The sequence below is a fragment of the Varanus komodoensis genome, unplaced genomic scaffold (genome assembly GCF_004798865.1).
Source record: "Varanus komodoensis strain SLA01 unplaced genomic scaffold, ASM479886v1 scaffold56, whole genome shotgun sequence".
NCBI lineage: Eukaryota > Metazoa > Chordata > Lepidosauria > Squamata > Varanidae > Varanus > Varanus komodoensis.
In genome coordinates, this window is record NW_025336169.1 from 3828410 (window position 1) to 3851097 (window position 22688).

General features: G+C 43.6%; 2 protein-coding genes across 17 annotated transcripts in view; one reads left to right on the forward strand and one right to left on the reverse strand.

Annotated features, from left to right (window-relative positions):
- The window catches only part of MTMR3 (myotubularin related protein 3), a 64398-nt gene extending 47000 nt beyond the window's left edge, over positions 1 to 17398 (reverse strand). For 12 of the 16 annotated variants that reach the window (XM_044448987.1, XM_044448981.1, XM_044448992.1 and 9 more), the window contains exon 1: positions 17272 to 17398. The gene's annotated coding sequence lies outside the window, so the exon portion shown is untranslated. Of the gene's footprint in view, positions 1 to 14183; positions 14204 to 17271 lie in introns of those variants that run through there. The other 4 variants (XM_044448985.1, XM_044448980.1, XM_044448986.1 and 1 more) reach the window with 3 other exon arrangements.
- A 586-nt stretch (positions 17399 to 17984) lies between these two features.
- ASCC2 (activating signal cointegrator 1 complex subunit 2) overlaps positions 17985 to 22688 on the forward strand; it is a 50540-nt gene continuing 45836 nt past the window's right edge. The window contains exons 1-2 of the mRNA XM_044448993.1: positions 17985 to 18131; positions 21212 to 21368. The gene's annotated coding sequence lies outside the window, so the exon portion shown is untranslated. The remainder of the gene's footprint in view (positions 18132 to 21211; positions 21369 to 22688) is intronic.

The window sequence follows — 22688 nt, forward strand, 5'->3', positions numbered from 1 at the left end:
TATATGGAAGACATTTCACTGTACCTTTTAAATTAACCAGAACTCCCTGCTATGTCTAAATTCAGGAAGCTGATTAGATTAAGCTATTGCCTGTACACAAGCCAGGACCATAAAACATGGTTTGATCCTAAATAGAGCTCCCTCAGCTTCAGGCATTATGTTAGTTTCAAAGGTAACCAATAGCTTCTGATTTCTTCTTTGTGGCCCATACAGAAGAAAGGGCTGCAGAACTCAGATCTTGCTGCTTGTGCATGAAGTACTGTTTTGGTGTTACACTGGAAGCCTATCTGTGTTTACAGTAACATTTGTGTTTACACTAACTACTCTTACACTATCTATTGGATGGCTGTGCAACAGTATTACAGATTGAAACTTACCCTACATAGGCCAAGCAGCACTAAAAAATTAAGGACAACTGCTTGGGAAAGGGATCTTCTGCCAACTGTTGCTGTGAAACCATCAATGGGAGAAGCAGTTTTCCACAGTGTTTAGATCCAACTCCATGGCCTGCTGAGCACAGCAATTCAGCATACAGTGACTAAATTTTCTTTTAATTTCCTCTTCTATCCCAATCCCTTTTGCTTTTGTGTTGTATCTCTTAGGATTATAAGCCTGCAGGCAAAGACTGCCTTATTTCTGATCTTTGTAAACCACTCTGGGAATGCTGGAAGAAGAACAAGATGGAAAAGTTGTACATAAATAATCATCACTATCGCCATTCTCCAGTGAATTTAAGCATAGATGAAGAATAGAAGGCAGCTTTTGCAGGTGCACAAAAGAGAGCTGTGGACTTGTTTCCCACAGAAGGAAAACAGACCAGGAAGATCACCAGTTTTCAGATGCAATCTGTAATTATATCCACTGCTCAGGTAAAACTTAGTCACAAATGTAGAACAATTTAGTTGACTAGGAAGGGAACTTCCTGGGCATAGATGAAGACTGGTTGACAAAACTTTAAAGGGAATTAATTTTCCAATGCTGGACATCAGCAGACATCTTTGTTACGGAGGGGCACATGCGTAAAATATCCATACAAGAGGCAAAAGGAGATTCACGCATGGGTTTTTTAGGGATACTTTTAAAAGAGGCAGTGGTTCAGTAAGCAATTCTGACTTCTCTAACTGCTGCCCCAAACTAAATTAGAACTAAACACAAGAAGAGACTTAACAGGGACCAAATTTAGTTGTGGGAGCTTCTCTTGGAAGAGACTATCGCCCCTATTTATTCTTCTTTGGACTGAGGCCACTTTCTACAGAATTTTTCTTCATATTCTCTATGCACTTGCAGATGTGGGTAATCTGTGCCTGTGCAAAGCAGTACAGTGCATAACTATGATATACACCACTTTTCGAGCACACTCGGAACTTTGTGTGGTGCTTCCCATTTCATACCATATCAGACTAACCTGGTTCACCCATTAGCAACAAACAGTATTGCATCTAGGTTAGCAAACAACTCAGGCACATCCCCATTCCTGAGTTGTTTCCTGTGAAATCACAACCTAGAGTTTTAAGCCATTGTTTGTTGCTTTTAAGGCACTGTTGCTTCTCCTCCTACAATCCAGGGTGCCAGGTTTGGACATCTTGGCAATCAACCTAGGAACGGCGCATTCCTGGGTTGTTTGCCAAGTTGGATGCAAAGCAGCAGCAGTGAGCAGTGTTACTTCTGCATGTGCTCTACAAACCATGGTTGGTCAGTTTGCTTGAACAAGGACATTCCCTTCCTTGGGCTGCTATCCAAATTAACTTAATCCAGAAGGCAGTTCAAGACTGATTGAATGAGTAGTGATTATCTCTATGTAAGTCCATACATTAGATAAGAGCAGAGACAAAATTCATACATTTTATTAATGGGTCATTCCTCCCTACTAAACACTGCCACAAAGTCAACCAGATTCTAGAGTAGAAAACTATCACAGTATCAGCCAAAAGGACATGCCCTCCAGATGGTACTGGAGCATGTGTGTGTGTGTGTGTGGGGGGGGGAGCCAATCAGCAGCAGCTGTTTGCAGCACTCCTGGGTGGGGGCTTGAGAGCCCATGGAACACAACCACAGACCTATGTTCCTTGCTGCCTCTCCTGCACTGCAGCACTGCTTGCGCCTTCACTCTGTAGGTAAGACACAAAATAAGGCTCTCTGGGCTGCTCTAACTTATACCTTTGGACTTAACTTTTGTCAAGCTTTCCAGAAAGCTAGCCACCACAGTATTAAATATGAAAACCAAAGTTTATTTAAAAATATTGCCAGGATTTTATATTGATAAAGTCTCAGACTTTTAGGAAAAGGATTGCATTAATGTGAAAATGAGCCAAATTTATTACATTTCCTTTTAAAAAGCTTACGATCTGCAAATTTTAAACAACTTCATTTTGGATTTGTTATATCACAGAACTAGGAGATATCTAGTAAATCCATGTGCACCAGAATAGTTCCAAAAAAACAGAATATTCATATTTGATACAGACTGAACCAAGATTCCAAGTCAGAATTCAGCTGGAACAGAGCAATTAATATTTAAAGTATAACACAAAGAAAGTCTACAATGTCTGTAGCAGAAAAATCACAAAAGTGATTAGTTAGCAAAAAATAAAATTAAAGATAGGGAGCAGCAGTACCAGAATGCCTTCCAAAATGAAAACGTGCATTATCTTCCCAAGGGAGCTTGTCTAATAAAGAAAAAAGGTTCACTGCATACAGACAAAGAGCATAATGTGATTATGATGGGTGCCCAGCCAGAACATAATGCCCCTCTTCACAGCAAATTCTTGTTACCAACAGTATGAACAACAATGAAGACAGAGGTATTTGAGTTTTCCCCAAATGTGCTATTTGCCTACAAAACTGCATGCAACAGGTCCTTATTTCATTGTAAACTGAAAGTCTCTGTTCATACTGCACAGTCTCTCTACTGCCAAATATTCTGCTAGATTTCACACAACTGGCAATATAACTACAATATAAAACGCTGCCATGAACTCTCAGGAACCAAAAATGGACTTTAGTTCTAACTCAATGTATTTCTGTGGTTGCATTTAACAAAAACATAATTACTCTTCGTTTGATGCAAGCAATAACTGTTCTTAAATAGAGCTAGGGCTTCATAATTAGACAATTTTGTATCTAGTTAGACAAATATCATTCAAGCCATGAACAGCTGTATCCAATACTAAAAGAACCTTATCAGTGGTAGATAAGGACCAATTCCAGCCATCCTTCGCCAACACTGTGGCCACTCTTCCCAAAGATATGTTATCCAACCTAACTTCTTAGAGTTCCTACCTATCTCTGGAATGTTTTCTCCTGCATTGCTGCCCTCAAGTTGCCAGCATTGACTGGCTTTGATAGTCATGAATGCAAGACATTGCTCTTATGGAAATCAAGCCAACTATAAACTAACCCCATAAAAAAGGAGGCCCACTATACTTAACTGGCTCACCCACCTCTATTCAGTCTGCTTTCAGATGTCTTTATCCAGGTGTTGTCTGTGTACAGCAATATACGCTGACATCAGGTAACCTCCTGGAGCATGTAAAGAGCCAGCTTTTTGTAACCTTATCCTTCAGACAGTTGATGTGCCCCTAAGCATCTCCTTTGGTCTAGGAACCTTGAGTTGCCCATCTGTTCAGAAAGTTTGGGATTGGCTGTCATGACAGTTCTGGTCAGCATCTTCAGATAGCCATCCCTGGTCAGGATTCATCCAGCAACAAGATGAGAACACTGTTGACTGAAAACCTCAGGCTCACGCTGTGCCTCCCTTGCAGCAGTGTGTGCTGGAAAGACGTCATGTGCAATGTAGATGAGTCTACCATTTCCTAGCAGAAGATCATCATGCAGAGAATCTACAAGAAATACCTGCCCGGATTAGTATGAAATATTTTCTGTTTAGAAATGAATAAACTCTTTTTTAAGGCAAGGTTTTACTCATGGCTTCTTTTGCATCTGCGGGAGGATCTAGTGTCCTAATCCTTGCTCAGCTACGGTAGTAGGGAAGAGGACTTTCAGCAGGAATGTTGGGTGCTCCTTCCTGCTCTGCCCACCTCCTGATTATCTAATATAGGCTTTGCCCCACACCTGCTGCAAATGGTGGCAACTATTTTCAAGGCACTGATGGTGCTGCTCCTGCCTGACACAGAAGCTGGGGCAAAGAAGAGTGCTGGTGCTTGCTCAAGTTCCCCCTTGCCTGCCCTACCCAGGGAAGAGGGTACAAAAGAGGAAACAGGTGCTTGGCTTCCCTTTGCTTCCCAGCCTCCTTGTAACACTGAGGAGTCACTATGCAAGCAACACACCCTAGCCCTGAGCAACAGGCAACTCAGAGGAGGTGGGACAACAGTCACAGTCTTTCTGGGTGGTCCATAATGGCTTGGCAGCATGCTGGCTTCTCAGGCCAAATTCCCTCTTTGGACATCTTGGGTGCAGTGCAGCATGTCATAGCTCCACACAGCAGTCTTTCCCAACATGGTACCGTTCAAATATTTTGGACTACAATCCCTTACATTTCTGACCACTAGCCAGGTTGGCAGGGACTGAGAGGAGCTAAGCTCCAAAGCAGCAAGTGGTGTCCAAAATGTCCAGAGGGCTGGGAATGCCCACCACAGAGTGTCAAAACTTGGGGAGGGGACCTCTTCCCACAAAAAAATCTCAAAGAATTTGTGGAGCGCAGGTTATGGTCTCGTAGATGATGCTCTCCCCCTGAAGGGCTACTCCAGCTAAGAAGTCAAATGAAATGAAAGTAAAAGAATGAATTTAAAATCTAAAGTGAAAGTACAAAGGCAAAATGAAACTTTTCACTAGCAAAGTTTGCTTTTACAGAGTCAAGCTGACTGCTTGGCTGTACTAGTTTTGCAGAACAGTAGGAACTGTTCCCTAAAAGAAAAGGCATATTAGGGAAGGGAAAGGATATCCCAATGGATATGTAGTCTCCTCCTCCCTCAGAGATTAATGCAAATACAACCCTTCATTAACATACACACAGTGCCACAAATTTCTAGAGCTAAGAACAGCATAAAAACCCACCAGAAAGAATTTGGGCAGTTTCTAATTGGGTGGATTTGATTTAAATCACAATTTAAATCATGATTTTAATCACTAGTAAGACTAGTGGTAAGTAACACCAAGCTATACACAAAAATATCCAAAGACTTGTGGAGCATTCTGCTCAAAAGGCTTTACTTCCATTTTTACTGCTTGCCCCTCCCTCCTCACACTTAGCTTCTTGTAACAGGTCCATTCTATTCCCCACAATCTACTTCTATTCACTGAATGTTTTGAAATATAGCATGCAAGAGGTAAGGGATTGATTCTGCGTACTTAGATTTGCAAAGGAACAATGGGATTAAGGTCTTTTTCTCAACTCTGTATGTTTATTTTATAACAGTTTTGCTGCGAAGAGGCATGTGATCTCTGCAGACACATATTCACAGTTTTGAGAACTGTAAAACCAAGCATCTGATATCTCTTAGATAGAAAAAAAATTGCCCAATAATCTTAAAGAAACCTCTAGAAGAGCATGGCATTGCAACTGGATTACTGGAATTCATTTACCAGCAAATTTGACCATTGCATGAATATACAGCCTCATGCTGCATAACTAAAACTAATCCTTATTTCGTGATGAATAGTCTTTGGACTATAATGTATTCTAAAAAGAAAACTTTCTTTAGATAGATTTTTCCTCAAAATGCATTTTATTTTTAAAAACGCAATTTAAAATCAAATTTAAATTAAAAAATCTGGCTTTTTATTTTTTAAGAAAGAAATCATTCATTTTTATCCACCCTGGTTTCTAATAATTGTTAATAAATCTGAGGTTATGGAAAGGGATTCCTTGCTCCCAACAGGTCTCATTACCTCTATAATAGTCCACAAAGAGAAGGCCATGGACAACAAACAAAGCCAGAATATCATTTTCCAAAACAAAACACAACAAGCTGTTCTTCCTACTATTGCTAAGGAAAGGAGTGAACATGATAGAGGGATGGAAAGATACTTCAAATTCTTCGAAAGCATGCTGGGTATTCTTAAGCACTAGCCCTTCAAAAGAATTTTTCAATATTTTAAATATATCAAATTTCCAGGTATCCAAATGATAATGCACCTATGTCCATGCCCCCATTAGCTAGGACAAGGGATTGTTCAAATCCAAAGATGAGACAACCTGTGTAGATGATTAAGACTGTGCAATTATTTTATTAGTATGAAAAAGGAAATCTGTGCTTTCTGGCTCACCATTATTGACCTCATCAAAGCACTTAGTGAGAATGGGCATAGCTAACTAATGGTTATTCACATTCTAAAGAAGTAGCATGTGCTGTCCAACTAGTAGACAGAATTGCCAATGTTACACAGATACTAAGCAAAGCCTATTTCAGTTTGTAGATATATGTAAATCAGTCTTTTAAAAATAGACTGCTTGGGGATGCCAGAAAACAAGCAGACAACCAGAGTCAACACTTGGCATGCTCAGACTGGCCACTGATGGTTGCCTTCGACACCCTTTTTCCTAACCTGCCACTCTAAATAGCAGAGGATGGCTAGATCTGGCCACGTACATATCCCCACATACTGTCAATCTGGGGCACTGTGGGAAATTAAAATGGCATCCTTGGGCCACCCACCTCTACTGTTGCCTACTACCACTGTTAGCTATGCTAGCCAGGGCCCATTGGAGAAGAGGCAGCCCACTTTACGCAGTCCCTTCAGAGATAGAGCTTGTCCTGCAGAGAGCGTCTTCTTCTGCCTGCCTGCAATTCCTGGTCAACTATGACTGCCAGGTTAGTGCTTCAATATGAAGCTCATCTAGATAAACCTGTACATCACTAGCCTTATTCATGTAACTGGGAAGCAATAACACAAATAATCCAAACTGAACATACAAGCCAAGGAAATGCAACAATATGCTAGAAATTTCCATCTTGAATTTCCTACAGAAATGTAACAAACTCATTGTGCAATTTTTCCAGAGCACTTTTTAAATTTCGTATCTGTTCTGAAAATACTTAGCACTGGCTTTTTTGGTCCCCTGCCCCACCACAACTTAGTTCTTCTCTAGAAAGCAGAAGACAACTTCTACTTTGCTGATTTTTTCTGTAGTGCCCTGAAATAGAGGGACATGTTATACTGAAATTCACATTTCTCCATGGCCATGTCCACAGATCATGCTAACAAATATTATAGCACAACATAGGGAGCTATAGTGAGCTTCAGGCTTTTGAATTTCTCCCTCCTCCTGTGGAACCAAGACAACCTGGGAAGTTTGTGGCTGCAGTTAAGGGAAGACACCTGGACCTAGAATCATGGTTTCAACAAACTTCATAACACACAGTTTGCCACTTTCAACAATACAGCAAACTGCAAGCCCAACCAAAAGAAAAAAGGAGGAAGAACAGCATGTAAGACTGAGGCTTGTTAAGGCTGATTCCTACCCAGAGACATTGCACATAATCTTGGTTTAGCATGCCATGTGAATGCAACCACTGAAAAAGCATTTCTTAGAACTGACATATTGGGAGCAAGGAGATACTATGACAGTTATTAGCACCCTGGGAAGTACTACCATGTCTTTTTTGTCAATATGCATATCACGTAACAAAGGAATAGTGAATAACTTTAAGGAAAATGCAATTGATTTAATCTACCATAAGGTTTCATTTACACTAAAACTGCACTGCTAAACTTATTAGTAAATTATAAGTACATGTCTTCCTGCTGTAGTCAGTGGCAAGTGCGCTAAAATGCCACAAGGTGATCACATGTTTCAAGAAGTGAATCACAGATTATTTCAAAGGCTGCAACCTTTAAAACACCAAACTTAACACATTAAATAAGGCTCACTCTTTCCATTTCTCTTTCAAATGAGATTTGCTACCTTCAGTAGTCTTATTTCTTTGTTTGCTAATTTACTGGGCTGTATGCTCCAAATAAACCTTTCAATGAAACGCTTTGAAAGACAAACTCTTCTAGCCACACAAGCCAGTTGATAAACTTCTGCTTACATGCACAGTTGTAAGTAGTCTTGCATATACTCAGCTAGCACATTCACCCCCTTTCCTCTTTCAAAATCAGCATTGTTGGCACTGTGACAGAGGACCCATAAGACAATTTCCACTGGCAATTAGAGGCACATAGTATGCTTGTGCATGCATCAAAGAGAGGGCATGAGAGAGGGCTCTTCCGACTGTAGTGCTCAAGTTGTGGAGCACTCTCCCCAAGGAAGTCTGTTTTTCTCCCTCTCTGTTCACCTCTGCAATACCACAAAGCCTTGTGGTTAACTTAGGTGTTGCTAGCTGCTACTTATTGTTGCTTATTCATTGATTGCTTTACACTGTTTATATTTTAAGTCTCCTTGTAACAGAAAGGCAGAAATTAAATGCTACAATGAAAATATAAAGACATAATAATGAATGCACCTTCTCTTGGAAGGCCCCCTGAGCTACCTCCCCAAGTCTGCTTACAACAGACCATTGAAATAGGGCTGGGCCAAGATCCCACACAGTTTGTGGATAATCTAGGAGGACTACAAGAAAAGGAAGGGAGGCAGCTTGGGCCTCATAGTACCTCCTCTTGCAAAACTGATCCCTGCAGGGCTGAAGTAGTATATAAAGTAATGATGCTGAAAGCATGTCAAAGACTGATTTTAAGTTGGGTTTTGTAGAAACACCCTGGGAGTCAACCTTGCCAGTCTTTCTGTGCTGCATGGCCACCTGGTCAGCTGCATATACAAGATACGGAAGCATAAGCTAGGATGCAACTCTGTCAAGCTTTGGGCTTGAGCAGCTGCATACCTGCTAAAAAGTTGACCATCAATAAACAAGCTTTCTAATTTGAATAGAAATATTGTTTCTAACCAGCAGAAGAACACTGTTGTTTATTGTTTATTATTTGTTTATTATCTATCTAAATTACTTATACTCCACCTTTAAGGCTGGAGCCCTCTCAGAGGAGCATACAAGATGGAAACCACAGAAAGTGGATATATATCTATTGGGGTTAAGAAACTCTTCTCCCAGTGCTTAATCTAGCTTCCTGTAGTGTAAACTGCAGCTATTTACCCTATCTGCAGTGGATCATCTTTTTTGTCTTTCCTTTCTGATATCTTTTATATATTTGAGAACAAGTTCACAAAAGTCACAGAACTAATATTTTTCAGGGCTAAATTCACAGTTCCTTCAGCTTTCCTTCATATGCCTTCTAGATCCCTTCAGTTGCTTTAAAACTCTTTTCTTAGTGTAACTGGTTACCATTGTCTATTAAATAAAGAATCCATAGATTGGCATTTGATGCTTTTCCCCAATCAGACACAAGTATATAGCTGGAGACAACCCTGGTTCCAAAGGAGGAATGGGCTTCCATTTTTGCAGGCTGTTATAATCCCAAGCAAACTATTAGCCCACAACTTTGCCAACGCACCCGCCAATGCATTCCACTATATGTAGCTCATGGCACATCAGCAAATGGAAAGAACTCGGGGGTAATGGCATAGGAAACTGCCCCTTTGTGTTCTCATCCGCTTTTAGAGCCTAAAATTTGCTTGCTTGATTACCTTCCTCATCCTAAGGAAGAGAAGTGACTATTCCTCTTAAAGCCACCTATTTAATCTTTGGAACACCTCATCTTGCTGCTGCTGCTTCTTGCCCTGCCTCACTCTTCAACCTTCTCTAAAAAGACCAGTCCCTCTGTGTTGCACATCCAGAATTGTTCACTGTTATTCTGAAAGTTCCACAAAAATAGACAGGCTATTCCAACTAATGCCTACCTAGTACAAACTTTACTGAAAATGCCGTATTTGCTAATGCACTCCCAAACTCCATTTGTCTTCTCTGTGCCTAGTATCACATTGTAGTTTAACTGACCTGGTTCACACATAATATTTCATGGATTATTCTACAGTCTATCCATGTGCTCCACTTTTTACAAATCTAAGGTTTTGCTCCTGCAAAAGTGGTTAAACTATGGGCTGTACCATTTTTGTCTGTAGGTGAGGATCGCATGGCAAGATGCTTTTCTATGGCCAAAGAAAAAGAGAGAGAGAGAGAGAATCAGCAAATTAGGAAAAGGGGTACACTCAAACCTATCTCCCTGGTTTTTCATGTGCAACCAACTTTTTGTATAGAGGAGCATTCCATTCTGTGAGCCCCACTCGCAGAATGAAGTGGTACAGCCCAGGTTGCCATCCCAGTGAGAAGCCGCCCTATGTCACCCAAATGATTTCTCTAGGCCATAAATAAAACTGACTTAGGCAAGATTCTTGTGGAAGCTCCTTCTAGTCAATCACTGAACTGAAGATTTATAATAGCATGGGCTTATTAACACCTTCTGAAGTATAGTTTTCCAATTTATTTATAATTCATGTGAGCTACAAATGAAGGAATTGAGTTTTCAGTGCACTGGACGAAACAATTACCCTACCAATGGAGGAAACTGGACTGAGGCGGCATGATTTCCTCTGGAAAAAAAACTGTTTAAATGGGCTGCTAGTAATTGTCCCATTTCTTTAGATGCCTAAGTTGTTGATTTCGTTCTAACAGCCAGGCTTATCTCTAGGAAGCACACAGGCAGCAGAACCATGGGCTCTCCCTTTTCAAAGATAATGGGATGTTTACAACCAACCAATTGTAGATTAACTTGCCCATGATTTGCAGAGATGCCAGTCATGCATGAGTCACTTCCGGTTTGCAGCAAAAACCTACAGATCCCCTTTCAGGCATGCTATCTAAACCTGGACACTTTGGGTTATTTGTGGGTTAAACAACTCAGACTTAACCTTAGAACAAGCCAGGGGTTAACTATGGGTCATTTAACCCCAAAATAACCCAGTTTGTCTGGCTTGGACCTCACTCTAACAACCAATGAATGGGAGGTTTGTCTGACAGGTCTGTCACCTGTTCACTGTCACTTGGAAACAAAAATTCCTAATGCTTCCCAGCATCAATGAAGAACATCCATAAATTACGGACATTTCATTCCAAGAAGAAGTGCGTTGGACTTTCAATTAAATTGGGCAGGGGGCTCCTATCATCTCCCTCTACTGACATAACCCATCCCAGAGTACTTTGAGAAAAGGGAATCTCTTCCTGTACTCAGGAAGAGATTACAGATGCTGCAACAAGGCCCTATTCAAACAGGGTTCGAGCTTCCCAGATCACAAGGGATGATGTTCAGCTGGAGGCACCATCCCAAGGCTAAGCAGGGTTCAAGCTTAAACAAGCCACTATTTGAACAGAACAAAAAGCAGACTACATGATAAAATTAAAGGAAATATAGTACAATCCATTTCATTTTGATACCATCTGCATTCTCCGCTCAAATAATTAAAGCATCTATCACTATGAGTTTGAGCTTTGCTTGGAATACATAAAAGTATAGGAAATTGTCAGACCACTGGTACATCTACTGTAGTACTGTTCACACTGATAGGCAATGGCTCTCCATGGCTCCAGGCGGGAGTCTTTCTCAGCCCCACGTGCTGTTGCTGTGCATTGCAAGGCATAAAAAACAGCAGGTGATGTATAAGCCTACTTGCTACAAAATTATACCTGGCTATAACAAGCAGAAAGATACACATGCAGCTACCTATTGAAGCTCTTCCCAGATTCTGGAAAAGGCATTTAGAACATCAGCCTGTCTGTCATTTTAAGATACATGATGTCACAATCAGTAGAATAAACCCTCAGAAAACAGTAAGAATTATATACTGTGTTTATGGGAATACAGTCACACCCATGGACCCTATTTGTAGGTTTGATTACATCACTAGTACAGTATCCCAACAAGGATGTGATTTGTGTAGGGTTATCTAAACCCAGGGATGAACTGGGAAGGAAGTAATTTGAAAGTCAGAAATAATCAGCATCTCATCTTGCTTGTCACTTCATGGTAACTAAGCTGAAACACAATACTCTGGACACCAGGTACATATCAGACAGATAAGAAGCAAAACTCTCTCTTCCAAGCAAGAAACATACTCTCAACTTTGACAAATATATTCACTGAAAACCGTGGTTAAGGGACTTCAAATATGGGTTTAGCCTGAACTCTGTTGACCAACCAGTGCTGCATTTATCACTCTTCCTTCAGCAGCTGAAGCACCACAGAGATCGCAGTCAACTTATAAAGCAAAATACATAAAGGATTGTACATGAAAGCTGTAAAACCAGTATTGCCTTTTCTATCTTTGAAAATTTATGATCTGAGGAAACAGTATGCCTTGAATCTTTAATTCACTGTTAGTCCTCCTTCTCCCTTAGCAAGGAGCTATAGTGCCAAGTGATGTGCCATTCAGTATGGCATACATGCCAGCTCATAAAAACTTAGCAATTTTTTATTTTGAAACAGTTCTTATATGGAAACAGATGTCTCTTATTATTGCCCTTTAACAGATTTTTTTTCACTGAAAACTAAGTTTGTCATGTTATAAACAAGAGTTTGGTCAACTTTGCATAAACTCACCATTAGCAGCCATTTCAAGTAAAAGAGTTTGCTATTACCTGCCTGAAAGTGGTAAAATCCCCTAATGGACAGGACAAACCTTCCCTTCAGCAGTGTTTGCTGCTTTATAACTTACAGCAGCAAATACGTATGTGCAAAGTGTCTTCATGAGACATGCTATTATAAGGAAGGCCAATGTTCTGTACAGAGTACGTGCTTTGACTGCAAAAGGTCCCAAGCCAATTCCCGGTATTTCCAGATAAGGCTGGGGAAGACCCTTCTCTGAAACCCTGGGCAGCCAGAGCCAGTTAGTGCAGACAGTCTAGATGGACACGTGTTCCTCTGTTCCAGAACATAAAATTTACTTAAAATATATATTTGCTAAGAATTAACCCTTTTGCTACTCCTTAAAAGCACTTTGTAGCATGAGCAATGTCAGCTGGAATAATTCTTCAGGAAGCTGCATCACTTATTTCAAATATCAAGGTGGAGAGCCTTCCTCCATCATATCTGATTATATATTCCCTTTACGCATAACAGCAACCTGCAATTTTGCCCTAGAACAGTAAGTATCCCTTTAACTTTCATCTTAGCTCCCTGCCCTCCCCCTCATTTTTCATTTAGCACCTTGGCAGTTATACAATCTCCATACAGCTCAACATGGCACCGTGTACTGGGAGATATTTCGCTTACTGCCACAAGAAATGACACAGCGGATAGCAACTCCAGCGTCCCACTAACCAAGTAACATCCAACTGTCTGAAGCTATATTAGTACCCCATTCACAACAACCACCTCATAAATCCCCAAGTATCATTGCTTCTAATCTGCATCAAAACTTGTCAGTGTTCCTCCATTGGCCACCCTCTTGCTAGAAGCTAGAAAAGTCTTCTCATATAGAGTGAAAATGTTTGAATGGTATATAATCACTCTTTCCTCGTACATCTGAAACTGAACTACTGTTTTCAAGGCCCTAATAAGACCTATTCTTCAAGACAGAATATATGTCCACCCTGGATTTCTAAAGCAGTAGGTGAAGGAAAGAAACCACAGAGATTATCCACACTATCACAGGGAACGAGAATGGAACATTTAAGGAGTTATCAGTTGCACACCGGACATGCACAGACTTTCTTGCAGTTGATAGGAAGTAGCAGTTCTACACTCTAATCAAGAATGCAAGGAACTCACGTGTTCCAGGTGGGAAAGGGAAGCTGTACCTTTTCCCTCTCACATGGTTTTGTGTCATATAGCTTACAAGATGCTTTGAGCATGTGTTTGTGTATCTGGAGTTAAATTTGTTACACATCAATTGAAACACCAGACCCAGACACATAACCCAGTCCTATGCATGCTTAAGTAAACTGCAGGATGGTCAAAACAGGTTTACTCCGAAGTAAGTGTGCTCAGATTGCAGCTTTAGGAACTCAGGTGGATCATTCACAAGCAGTCTCTTTGCAGAAGTGTTATGTCTATTGTGGAATGCAAGCAGCATCACTTCAGCTCCCATGCAATTATAAACAAATAAATTAATAAGCCATTTTCTAAAATACCCATTTTCCAGGTAATCAGACTGACCTGGAAAAGACCACAAAGCATACAATACTAAGTAAAAAACTAAATTCTCAGCAAAAGTAAGAATACCACCAGTATATGCAAAAACAAAAGAGCTGGCTTTCAAGGCAATCTTGGAGAGTCTTGTTGAGACCATACTAAAAGGCAATCTCTTTTGTAAACCCGGAAAATAATCTGGCACATACCAATATCTTCTTTACTCTGTATGCCACCTCTGCACCTCCTGCCCTTCTTATTCAAAAGAGCATGAATGAGATATTGGTCTCCAACATGACCTGCATTGTCAAAGTGCAAGAACAGAGCCTCACAATCTGAAATTGTCATTCTGACTCTACTAGTTATACCCCTGCAGTTGCACACTCCCATCTTTCCATACAAACATCCTTGTCATCCACAAGGAAAGAGTTCCAGAAAAGGTTCTGGACTCAACTACCTCTAGATGAAATCTAACATATCACGTAAGAGCGAGAAGAAAAATTAACATCACATCACAGCAAAACCATGCAGTGATAGAGGGATTGTAAGGTCCTTTTATAAGCTGTGGTGTGTTGTGATGGGCAAGGCACAGGGTAGGTGGTCAACTCAGCTCCTTCAATCTTCACTCTTTCATATGCAGGTATCCTGAACTATGCTGGGCACACTTCATACAGTCACCCCACAGTGAGTAGCATCCTTGCTGAGTTGTATGGAACGAGGACTCTAATACTACAAGTCCTTTCTCAAACACACAAGGATGCACAAGGGATGCAAGAGCAAGCATCCTATACTTCACAGAGATTATTCACCCCTTATCATGCTTCAGTGCAGGCTTGCAAACTAATATCCAGAATTTAATAGTCATCAAAAATATTTACGAGCCAGTGTGTCCATACAGACTTGTGTTTAGTCATTAAAGGCTTGTCTGGCATTAAGTTTTTTTGTCATACTCCCTTCCTAGTCACCTGGGATTATTAATACTCACCACAGGCAAGCAGGAGCCTGGTGATTTGCAGGACTGCTTCAATCACTAAATCACAGGCACATCACAGATTACAGACACACAAAGGGCGGATTTTCCCTCACACCCTTTTCAGTTTGCTGAAATCTACATGGTGATGGCAGTATGGAAGCACAAGATGGGAGTTGCTCTGGATTAATTACTGTGGAACACAAGGGTGACTTGATGGTAAAAACAGTGCTATTAACATGGAGGTGGGCAAGAAGATTAAGTATCAACTTCAAGCTCTGGGGATGAAAATGAAAGGAGAAACATACCATGTGAGAGAAAGTAAAAAAAGAACCTAAATTTCTGCCATACAAAAAATCAGTCACAGGCCTAAAATGTGGATGCATTCAGTCAAGTACACCTCTAATATATTTCTTTATATATATGTACACTTTATACATACATTCCATCAGGGCTGAGACAAAATTGTAATTCCATGAACCTTTACTTGGTACCACGTACTTCAGTGAGTCTTCACATCTGACATACAGGATTGTGTGACATGCTAATTTGGGTGAAATACCCATTTAATTAATTGGGACTTTACTTCTAAACAAAGCCAAAGCAGCCCAGACTACATGCTCTAGTGTGAGCCAAGCAATCCCTGATTCCACTTTGTGCATAAACACACCGAGTGGGGCATTAAGCGTTAAGTGGGGCAACTATTCCCTAAAACACACTCACCAGACCTAGTCCCATCCACAATAACACTGACTTTTACATTACAGGATCAAGCCAGAGCTTTCCCTAGAAGGAAGAATGACAACTCCCTGGAGAAGAGTCATGCTAGGGAAAGTTGAAGGCAGCAGGAGCAGAGGAAGACCAAATATGAGATGGATTGACTGCATAAAGAAAGCCACAGCCTAGAATTTCCAATAGCTGAACAGGAAAGTTATGGGTAGGACTTTTTTTTTCCAATTTATATCCTGGCTTTTTCCTACAAAGGGCTCAAGGCAGCTTACATCATTCTCCTCCTCCATCTTATCCCCACAACAACAACCCTGTGAGGTAGGTTGGGCTGAGAGTCTGTGACTGGCCCAAAGTCACCCAGCTGGCTCCATGGCCGAGGGGGGACTAGAACCCAGATCGCCTGAGTCCCAGTCCCAGCTCTTAACCACTACACCACATTGTGACAGCTTTCATTCATACAATCACCGTAAGTTGGAGGTGACTTGACAGCACATAACAACAAGTATCACAGGGTCACTATCCTAATATAATAAATTGTACAAGGCTGAGAGAGATGGGGAGTGGGGCTTGCCCAAGACTACCCATTTAAGATAGCTTACTAGTTAGTCATCTAGGGCTGCAATCCTATAACACACCTTCCCCAGAAGTAAGCTGAACTGAACCAAATGAGAGGTGAGTAGACACACCTCCTGCTGTACTGCAGATTAACCTGTCCTAAGAAATCCATATGCATTTACCTCTAACCTGGTAACATCTCTGGGGTTAGAAATGGGTCCAGGTTATTTGAGAGAGCACCTTCTCTTTTGCCAGCATCCCTGGCCACTGAGGGTAGGCATTCTCCTAGTGGTTCTGCACGGACCAATGGATCTGCTGTGGCACAACAGGCAGCATACAAATGTTTCAAGTAAATAAATGAAGTGAAATAAATTTCCAGGGGGTTCTGCACGAACCGATGGACCTGCTGCAGTCCACCAAAAGATGCGCCTTCGGTGCACTCGCTCGATTTTTATGGAACTCCAGGCCTCTGGTGCTCAAGCGGCTCTGACACTGGGTCACTTTTGGCGCTTCTTGAAGACACCTTTGTTCCAAAGGCCTTTCCTTGACTGGCCAGCCTCAGCTTTAAGTGTCATCCTGTTCCTCATGCACTGCTTTCCACTCGTGTTTTTACCGTTTCGTCATTCACAGCTCCGGAATCGCTGCCCACCCAGCACGACCATATGCAAAGCGCAGGAAAAGGACCGAGCCTCGCCCCCTCCCCTATGATTCACCGAGGGCAAGACCACCACCACGGGGCGATCCGACCACCGCCACAAGTGGGAAGGGCAAGAGACCGGCCCCCCGCCTCTGACAAGGGCAACACTTCAGGGAAAGGGCGGCGGAGGCAAGGAGCCCGGGCGGCGGCGGGCCCCCTCAAGCGCCGGGCGCGCAGGCCACGCCAAGCTCCTCCGCCCACTCCTTGGCCGGGACGGGACGGGACGGACGGGACGGGCCCGGTTCGCTTCGGCCCGGGCTGCCTCCGCGCGGCCAGGCCCGGGCCGTCCCTCGCCCCTCCGGACTGCTCCTCCTCCTCGCCGCCGCTGCCTCTTGGCCCCGCTTACCCGGCGGCGGCGGCGGCGGCAGCGTCCAGCCATGGCGCGGGGCCTCCACCCCCCAACGGGGCGCGGCGGCGGCGGCGCTCGCGAAGGGGTGGTCGCTCGGCCTGGCCTCGGTGTCGTCCTCCTCCTCGGCGGCGGCGGCGTCGTCGCGGCGGCTCGGGCTCCGCGGCGCAGCCTGCGCCTCCCGCCTCACGACCACAACAACATGGCGGCCGCGGCCACACACGGAAGGCGGCGAGCTGGGGGGCAGGACGCGGCGGCGAGGCGGAGCGCGAGCGGCGGAGGGCGGGAAGAGCGCGCGGGCAGGCCTGCCCGCCCGAGGACGGCGGGGGCGGGTCGGAGGCACGGCCGGGCGCCCGCCCCAGCCCCAGCCCCGCGCTCGGGAGGCCCCTGCCGCCGCCGCCGCCGCCTCGCAGCGGGGACGGGGCTGCCGGCTCCCTCCGTGCCCCGCGTCTTTCCTCCCCGACCCGAGGGGGCCAGCGAAAGCCTGCCGCGGACAGACTGAGGGCACGGGGCCTGTGCACCGCCGCGCCTGAGGAAGCCCCATTTGTGAAAAGGGCCTTCGGGGCGCTGACTGTCAGGGGGAAAGCGCAGGCAGTTGGGGGGCAGGCCCAGGTGAGCCAGACGCCCGGGGGCCTGCCTGGGGGCTCGGATGCCACGGGGAGCAGCAGGTTCTCTGCACCTGTATTGCAGCAAGGGCTATGGACAGCAGGGTGGTGGGGCAGCTGCCCCCAGAGATTCAGGGCTCCAAGGGAAAGTGGTGGGGCTCCAGCCTGCTGGCCTGACCCCAAGGACACCTCTGCTGTCCTGGTTATGCTGCTTCCAAGGAACTGGGATTTTAGCACCTAGAAATCTGAAATGTGGTAGGTACACACATAGTCTAATGGTGCAATCCTATGTATGGGAAGTCAGGGAGGGGGAAAGAACTTGCTGGGCAGTTGAGATTTGCCGGGCATTTTTCTTTCTAAATATGCATAGGAGCATGCCTTGGGTCTATGCTAGAACCGTTCCATCAGGCTGCAACAGAGGAAGAGAGAATGGAGTCACTCCACTGGCTTAACTGAGAGACCAGCAATGTTTGGCACCTCTCCTTAAACATACATTCTGGGACTAGCCCACAATATGCATCAGCCCCAGTCAGCATGGTGATTGATCTAGCTGGCTGGGCAAGAAGGGTTGGAGGGGATTCGTGTAGAGATAGGGGTGATCATGCTATCATTCACAATATCATTGGCCATTCACAAAAGGCAGATGGCATTGGAAACTAATTAACACTTGTGGTGTGCACCGAAAAATATCCCAGCCTGGGCCACAGGTGATACACACTTTTCTACAGTAGGCCAGTGTTTTGATCTTGCATTCTCCCTCTGTAGTTTCTTTGTTCAAGAATAGCCATTTTATGGTCAGTTACAGAGAGTCCTGGGTGGTTGAATTGTTTTCCCCCTGGTTTTTGATGTCAGATTAAGTTCAATTATATCAGTGTATGTAGAGACTAAGCCTCTATTTTCTCATTAATCTAGTCAGTTGCCCTATTCCCAGGGTTAGGGTATCTTCCTCTCTGTTGGTAAATGAAGACATTTTACTGTTAAACATTTGTTGTTGCTTAACTTTACTTATCAACTGTCAGTTTGCGTTATTTTTGTGTTCGTCTTTGTCTTTAGCTGGTTAGCCTATTTTAATGGCTATTTGTTGGACTTATGTTGCAAAGTATAAAAGGAGGAGGAAAAGTAGGTTAAAAATCCTAATAATTGCTGCATTAATTGATGCAAGAGATATGAAGAAGGTACCATTGCTGGTCATTGTCACTGTTTTGTTGATATAGAGAGTCCCTCCCCTGCCTGAGTGGTAGGACATTGGAATGTGCTGAGCTATCACAGATTAGAAAAAGGATTAGCCAATGAAACACACTCTTGTTCCTGTCAAACATGGCACTCACAATAGCAACACAAATCAGTGGCTGCAAGTAAAATGTCATAATTTACCAGTGGCGGTAGTTTGCCGTTTCATGTGACAGAAGTGCTACCCTGAAGGGGAAGAACCAGGAGAGGGGCTGTTGTGTTAGTAGGGTGGTACTTGTGAATTGCCAAAAACATGCATCCCCAGAAACAAGGACACTTTTCACGGCATGCCTGTATACTAATTTAAACATAGAACATAATTATTATAATTTATACGCCCTGGGTTTATAGGTGCATTAGATAAATGGTTCCACCCCATAAGCTATGGAATGAAATAAATAAATAAATTGAAAAAATAAATAAGCTACCATTTTGCATCTGGCTCCAGTTGGTGGACCTTGAGGATCTGCTTTAAAAAACAAAACAAAAAACTTTTCCTCCCCCAGGCCACTTCTCTTTCGCTGGCAGTACAAGCTGTGATTTAACATGGGCATAAACAAAGCTGCACACATCTTAATTCTAGCTTTTGTTCCCCTCCTACTTGTTCCTTTTCTTAAAGAAGTCTAGCTCTCCAGTTACCTGGTCAGCACATTGTGTGAGCTTCAATCTTCACCACTTGGTTCCCCAATCCAGTAATGATGACAATTGAACGGCCCTTTGTACTTCAGACACCAAAGTTCTCATTTCCATGTTTCTTTCTGGAACAATGAAAGCTGGGATCTTTTTAAGGGGAATAAAAACATATGGTCATAGTTTTAATTCTGTTGTCATAAACCTAAGAAAACCAAATGGACATTTAAAAGAATCTAAATTAAAAAAAACATGTATACTGGCAAAGCTGATCAAGTATCATTTAGTTTTCCAGACCTTTAAACCTGAGAAACTCCTTTTCCTGTTCTCAAAACATTCCTTGAATAAAGATGTTATCTTGGACTGAAGGCTGTAACTAAATCCTTCATCCTACCTTGTTGGAAGCAGCAAAGATCAACGTGTCAAAGAGATTCCAGACTGCCAGAAAAGACGTGCAAAAGTTAGATTCAACTGGCAGATTTTTTTGTGGACAGCAGACCCAGAAACTGGTTTCACTCTAATGGAAGCACTGGAATATGACACCAGTAAAGGACATATTTGTGTCAGAGTAGTAGGTTATAGACAAGGACTGTCATTCATTGCACATGTTCCCAAGTTCTCTATTTTAAAAAGAACACTGACATTGCAAAAGCTACTCGAAAGAGCAGGAAATGACAGAGTTCTTGTTATCTACATCATAGAGTGCTAGGAAACTGAAGTACAAGGACTGAATTCAGTTTTGGAGAAGCTCTGAGGACTGCATTCCAGTGGCAGGCGCAGGCAAAGGGGGTCATTTTAGTTGAAAGTTCTTACTGGTAATGCCTAGGAAAGGCATTGCAACTTCTTAGAATGGGGAAACACCTGCACAGAACCAACTGACTGTGGTTGGAGAAAAGGGGTGAGCTTGTGGCAAGAGATGCTTGATCTGGAGAATCCCTGGGGTTGGATTGGTTCCCCAGGCAGGCTGAGTTTGGCCTCTTGGACAGTCTACATGCCCACCATGTGCAAGTCCAGCCTATCTTTGAACACCCTCACTGATGGGGCCTCAACGACCTCTCGAGGAAGCCCATTCCACCCCCTCGGGGTCCTAACTGTCAGGAAGTGCTTCCTGGCTTCTAAATGGAACCTTGGTTCCCTGAGCTTTGCTCCGTTGGAGCACATTATTCCGTCAAGACTTGAAGGAATGAGAACCTTCCTTCTGATTAGGAGGCAGAAGTTGCATTGCCAGTTAGTCCAAGGGAGTACAGTTGGCTAAGGGTGGAGGCACATTCAGACGAAGTGCCTGCCTAGAAAACAAAGTCTCCTTGTGAGGCAAGCATTACCCATGAGGAAGGCTTTCATTGTGAGTAAGACACTTCCTTAAGTTCTGATGACCTGCACTTGTGCCCTGAGCTGGGCTCTAAATGCTGCATCTTAAAAGCCTCCAGTTTCAGGTGTAGAATTGCTAGAGCAATCCCTATTTTTCCAACTCTCAGGTTTGCAGTGCTGGGCTACTTTGCTCCCTGAAGAACCACGAGAGCTCGAGCTACCTTTGGACTTGGCTTTCAGCACCATGCCTTGCTGAATTCTAGCTTCTCTGTCTTGACTCCACTTGACACAGGACACCCCTTCTTCAAAAGCAGCATTTACGAAGTAAGCACTGGACTTCCAGGGCATTTTCTGCAGACATAAAGAGCAATGCTGAGAATGAACCAGTGTGGAATCAACTAGAATGTTTCTATGGGGGGGGGGGGCGGAGGAGATGAGGAAGAGTTGAACTTTTCTTTGTTTGTTTATAAAATTTGTATGCCGTCCAATTACTAACATCTTTGGACAGCTAACAGCATAAATAAATCGATGACCCACTCTGCCCATTAGCTGAAGTTCTCCAAGTAGTATACAACAACCCATTAAAATACAATCTAAAATACAACACAGTATGCCACATAAAAAAGTTGCTGTACAATATTTAAAATCAAATTTAAAACACACATAACATTCCACTAACTTAAACAAGATATCTTGCAACCTAATTAAGCAACTAACAAAGCCCCAGTAAACTAATTAAATGACCTGCAGTAGTGGACATTCTTAACCACTAGCCAAAGCTGGTAGAAGGCTCTCTGAGCTGCTGAAGCCACCCAGTTCTTGAGTGACCACAATGGCTCAAGGAGCACCCCAAGCTACCAACCTGCTCCCGGGGAAGTGGAACCCCATCCAGAACATGTTGGATTCCCTCCATCCAGTCTGAAGAACAGCCTCTCAGTCTTGTCTGGACTGAGCTGTTCGCTGGCCCTCCTCCAGTCCATTGAGTCAACCAGGAACTTGTGTAGCACATCCACAACCTCACCTACTGAAGACGAAGGGGAGAGTTCAAGCTGCATGTCATCAGCGTTCTGATGGCAGTGCATTTCAAGGCTGCGGATGACCTTGCCCAGCAGTTTCATGCAGATGTCCAGCAGCGTGAGGGACCAGACTGATGCCTGAGGAACCCCACTGGAGGATCCAAGGCCAGAACCAGATCCCGCCCAGTGCCGCCACCTGCAGGCTGCCATCCCTGTGGGTGTGGAGCTACAGCATGGCAGAGCCCTTCACACCCAACTCAGACACGGCAGAAGGATCCCATGGTCAGTGGTACCGAAAGCCTCCGAGAGGCCCAGGAGAACCAACAGGGTCGTCTCTCTCCCAGCAGAGGTCAACACACGCGGTGACCAAGGCCGTTTTGTGTCAAAACCAGGCCTGACATGGGACCAGATAATCACTCTCGTCCAAGAGCGCCTGGAGAGGGTTGACACCACCTGCTCAAGAGCCTTGCAGGGGATGTTTGCTACCACCTAAAGTCACCGAATTCTTCTGGGTCCAGGAAGAGTTTCTTCAGCCCCTCATAGTCAGGCCATAGGTAACATTCAAATGCCTGAAAGACTGTATGACTTTGCTTGGCAGCTGGCACTAAAAGGACAGTGCTCATTCCCA